Consider the following 6,000-nt stretch of genomic DNA (forward strand, 5'->3'; position numbering starts at 1 on the left):
TAAAATTTTTACTGTAGATAGTTCCAGGTGTTGGTGAAAATCTCCCACTGGAATTTCGTTAAAAGGGTTAACGAGGATTTTTAAATAATTTTTGGCGTAAGCTCTCATTAGGATGTTATAAATCAAACCTTGGTGTAAAACATGATTTTTAGTGTATTTTCAATAAGTATTCAGGTCATGTGAAAAATAAACAAGTATTCGGGAACTAAATGACATGCTGTGTTAAAATATCATAATTTTCTGAGTTCGTTTAGTATTTTAAATAAATTATGGAAAACTACCTAAAATCTGATGTGAAACTGCTATGTACTGAAAGTGAATGTATTTATCTTGTATATGCATACATGTTGCTACAAGGTGTCAAATGTTATTAGAAACATTAGCAGGTGTCAACGAATATGTTATATGGAGTAATATGATCACATGCACAAACTTACATAAACGAGTAATTGTATGACAACGTGATTCTGTGACTATGTGTTAGACTACGTGTAGTAATTCATAAATTAAACTAACTGAAACGTTAAACATATCAGGAAGAGATCGATCATCCCTGATTACCTTTCACCTTTACTGCCGATCAACCTAAGGTGAGTTCACAACCTTTTCCAAAAGCATGCATTCCTAGTTGGAACGGTACTTTTTACGATAGCCCTGGTTGGGGCTACGTGCGCGTTCCTTGTTGGAACCATTGAACATACTATCCACTGGAGGTGGAATAGTACACTTGGACTAACGAAAACTCTATCATGAAAATCCCTACATTTTTACTGATTAGATTGCTAGTGTGGCATACGCCGGGTATTAGTTGATAGCGCTATTAGGTTTGACAAATCTCACACCGTGCTGGAAGCCGGCCGTGAACTTCTAACCTTCACTTTTACATTAATGTTGATAGACATTAACGAGGGCATAAATGAAACGTCAGCATTCGGTACACAGTTTAGTCACGTGATGAATAAACCAAAAACATTTGTGAACTTTACTTTTGCTAAACTAAAATTTGTGAATTCGCCAACTTTATTGTTGACACGTAGTTACATGCTTTGCAGGTCAGTAGGTACAGCTGAAAACGGACGTTGTAAACTGATGGAGTAGTGTGGTTCGTTAAAATTTTATGTTTTGAAACATTTATTTAACTTGTGGTTTAAAATTCTTGTTGGGAATTTTTACTTTATTTCCGCTGCAACATAAACTGTGTTTTGGACCATTAAAAAAAAACTTGATCGCTAATCATGTTATTAGTGATGTTTTTATAATTTTAAATGTTTGGTTCAACATAATTAGTGGTTAGATCTTGATCAGTCACACGCCTCGCTGTAAAACTCCACATGTGGAATTTGAGGGTGTGATAAAAACCCTTTATGAATAGTAATAGAATTTTTTATGTTATTATATTAATTTCCAAATCAAAGAACATTGATAGTGATATTCATTTTTATAGTTTTTGGTTCTAGTAAACTAACATCGTATCGTTATCGTATCGTACTTAATCCAACACTAAAAGGCTTGAATGTATTACATTCTACCAATTTAAATAAGTGTTGATGGGAAACCACCTAAATTAAATACTTTAACATGTGTTTACATCATAATATTTTTGACAGTGTGTGAAAGCTTACTAAAGTGATTATATTTAACCAATTTTATGTATTGAAAACAAGCATTGTAGATTATCGATATTTCACTAAATTGGTAGAATTAATCGTAAAATTGTTATGGTTGGAACGTGTAACACCTCGAAATTTTGAGTCCAATAATGTATTGACATGTGTCTTGAGTTCCACGTGGCATTTAATAATTAATAAAGGACTAATATTGACAAACCTTGAAAGTATGCAAATTCGAGGGTTATAAATGTCAATTAAGGGTAAGTATACTGTATAGTAACCCTAAACGATGCTCGTACCTTCAAACGAATAAATCATGGATCGTACGGAAGCGAAACGCGGAAGAAAGTGAGAGATTACAAGCTGCGGGGGTTAACTGTGTCAACATGTTTAATTATACCTCTGAGTGACCCTTTGACGTACCCGAAGCCTTGTAACAGTAAGATACACTCACTAGAATATAATATATAAATTTCCGCGAAGTTCCGTTTTAAAACGAGAAAGTTATGATCAAATTCGTACAAAAAGGGTTAAAAGCGTCAACTATGTAAATTAAGGCTTTTCAGATAATAAGTAAACTATCCGGGGGCTTAACAACGCGGGTAAATAACGCGAGGTCCTTAATTGTAATTAACCAAGGGCCATATCGCAAAGTTACCCCTTCAAACCCGAAAGGTCAGGTTATTAATTACCAAAGATTCGTTATTAATTACTAAGATTTAGTAATCATTTCAAAAAGATTTAAAAAGATTTAAAAACAAACCCTTACGGACCGCAAGGGGTCTGCCTAACGGACCGTAAGGGGGTGAAAGGGTAAGCTGGTTTCCGCCCCAGGCTTACGGACCGCAAGGCCTAAGCCATACGGTCCGTAAGCGATGCCCAGCGACAGAAAGTTGGCTGTTGGCTGTTTAAAGCGGTAAAACATGTAGGAATGGGTTTCCCAGAAGTATGGGCGCCCCCTACTCGACCCATAACACCTAGTGACACCTGCCCATCATCCATACTCATTTATAGAGTGTGTTGTAATGATCTAAAGGCAAATTGAACACTATAAATAGGCATGTTGTATGCATAAGTTTCACCACACCTCAAACACTCTCTCTTGATCATCTCTGGAGCTTCCAAGCTTTATCTTAGCATCCTATTTCGTGTTCAAGCTTCTGTAAGTTGTTTAAATCCTTTGTGGTTTAGTTTTGCTTAGTAATATAGCTAAAAATCAAACCGTCGTAACTACGGTTTGACTTCAAGATAAATCCTTAATGGCTCAGTCTTATGTCGAATCAAAGGTGGTTATGTGTTGATGTTTATGAGGGTAATAAACCTCTAAAAGGGCTCCCTCTGATCACCACTCTAAATAGTTCAAATGTCGAGTCAAACGAATGCTTAAAAAGTCAACAGAAAGCTATTTTTGCGATTCTTGCATAATCTGTAATATAAATGATATGCAACCTGTTTAGACACTCATAAAACATGATATTAAGTATATAAACTTGTCTACGCTCGTTTGATTCGGCCATTTGCTATATTGACCCGGTTCGGAACCGAATGTCGCAAAAGTTTGACTTTTGCTTTGACTTCAGTTCTGACCCGTTTTAGTGCAATGTAGATATGCCTTAGGACTCTCTTAGGGCCAGGTTACATGATGGTATAAACCTCTGTGACCGGTTCGTTGTTTGTCCGAGTCTTTTACGCATTTCCGTTAATTACTTAAAAGTTGATCGTAACGCCCTTTTTAAAATAAAACGAGTATTTCGGATACGTGAAGGGACCATAACCTTGCTTACTAAATTCTAAGCATGTCCCTAAGGTTTCACGCCAATCCGAGGTCTAGAATGGGAGTTATGCTAAATAGCGCATTTATAAGAAACTTTTGTAATAAACGGCGCAATTAGCATAACGCCTACCTAAACCAAGACTTCGTCACCAAAACTTTTACCCACTGTAGTTAAATAATATTTTGGGATTTTTAAATATTTTTAATTAATTTTAACCTGCTCATAACCTGCGGTTATGGCTACGGTTCGGTAAATACCGAATATGCCATTTTCGGCCAAAACTTGAGTTCTACAAGGTCTTTTGACCCGATTCCAGTTGCTACGGATTTTAAATAATAAATAAGATATTTTGGACTTATTAAACTGATCAGGAACCTCAGGTTTCCTGTAGAACTCAGAAATCCTTTTAAAAGTCTTTAAAATGACCGGAAAACCCCTACGGGGCGTATAATGAACTAAAACTCGTTACGGGCATTATGGAAGGTATCCTACTGATACCACAACCCCTTTAAAGTATATTGACTTAGGAAAACAGTGTAGGACTCCTACGGTTACCCGTTGCGCCTATTGCGCGCACGGTTCGGCTTATGTAACTAGTTTACATAAATTAGCCGATACGGGTCAAACCATATCATTTTGACCCCAAAATCCAGAGTGTGAATATTAAACCCATATAAAACAAGTCCCCGAGCTTGTTGGGTCAGAATCACATTCCATTCTCGGTTTTCGCCTTTCACGCGATTTAACCGTATCTATCCCTTGAAACTGACCGGTCTAGGCTACGGCTAATATAAAGACAATAGGTTATTTTAACCTTCGTTCCAGAATAGGAGCCCCAGTAAAAGATATTTGTGATTTAATCGAATAAGGACAATACTTGCAAAGGTAAATACTTTTAACTTATTTTCTCTTATACGGGCTTGGGTTACGGTATATAAAATACCATCGCTTAGGTGGTTAATTGAATAGTTTGATCGGCTCATTTAAACAGTCTTGTTACTTAAAAGCCTTTGGGGGGTTAATGACCATGTCCCGGATATCCATGGCATCATTTTACGAAATGGCCACGACCTCGACACCCGGGTGTAGGCGTACACCCGGTTGATGTCTATACTATTAAAAGACGTAGCCGATGGTTTACCTGCCTCGGTTTTACGCAAATGTGGTGTGTCTATTGATCTTTAACCCAGCACGATCCGGGCTACTGAACGCATAGAAGGAACATGTAATTCGTTCACAAGATTATAATTTTAAATAATTCTCCCAAGTTAAACAAACATGTTTATGCCACGTGCATCCAAACCAATTTTCAATCATTTTACAAAATGAGTCAGTTGATTGTATTTACCAGTGTAAACTGACGTATTTTCCCAAAAAGATTAAGTGCAGGTACTACACGTAATTGGCTGGTAATAGCTCCCTAGCATCTAAAGAAGTCTCGCAAGCTTGATGTCTTATCTGTTGAACAATATTTTTACCTACTTTGATCCCTCCTGTGGATACTATTCAACTACTTGTGATACATTTGATATTACAGTAAATGGTTGAATTATATTTATCTTTATGCTTCCGCTGTGCATTTATATATTGTGGTTTGACTATATTGTTGCCAACTACGTCACGGTAATCCCCCACCGGGCCCACCGGTGATACACGTGGAAATCGGGGTGTGACAGGTTGGTATCAGAGCCAACATTGAGTGAATTAAACACTACCCTAATGTGTTTAATCTCAGTGACACAATTGCACATACTTGAGTCTAGACGAGAACATAGGACAAGTTCGAATTGTTATTCCAAGTTGTCTTTTTCTTTTATTATTGTTATTTAAAGATTTGAAAGCAGGAAATATGCCGCCAGTGATTTTCCGAGGAAGAGGAAGGGGAAGAAGAGGCAGAGGAGAGATCGTTACTCATCACGATCACGAAGCCGGACCTTCAAATACGCGAGCTCCTTCGACCACAAGGAGTGAAGAACCGCAAAGGCGAAGAGACCTTTATGAACCTGCGAGGCATTCCACCTCGCATAGCTCAACGCCATCATACCGGCACTCATTCGGGCCAAACTCCGAAAATGATGCCAACAACCCGCAACCCTCCTTCATACCTCTACAGCGTTCGGTGTCACACCGAAATTTTGACGACCCTACTCCATACTTCAGAGGTCAGTTTAATCCAGCTGACTACATCCAGGAACCTTCAGGCTTTGTTCCATTAGGGCCGCAAGATCACTTCTCAGAAGATCATATGGACGAGGATACTGATCCGACAGAACCTGCTCGTGGTACGCCCACGCATCCAATAGAAATCTCTGATGGGTCATCCTTTCATGGTGCACCCTATCAGGGACCAGATAGCTTCATGGCGTTGTTTAATCAACACGAGTGGTACCACACGCCACAGACATCACAACAGCCGCAACATCCACGAGATCCCTCCGAGGATCCACATTTCGTGGCAGTTACGCCACCACATCCGCCACCGGTACAGCCAGTAATGCCTGATCCGCCAAGGCGTAGGAGGACAAATGCCCGTATGTCCACACGAGGAGGAGGGGATTTCCACTTCAGCACCCCTCGACACTCTAGCAGTGTTGTAAAAGTCGGATTCCAAGGCC

The sequence above is a fragment of the Helianthus annuus genome, chromosome 1 (assembly GCF_002127325.2).
Source record: "Helianthus annuus cultivar XRQ/B chromosome 1, HanXRQr2.0-SUNRISE, whole genome shotgun sequence".
In the NCBI taxonomy this organism is placed as follows: Eukaryota; Viridiplantae; Streptophyta; class Magnoliopsida; order Asterales; family Asteraceae; genus Helianthus; species Helianthus annuus.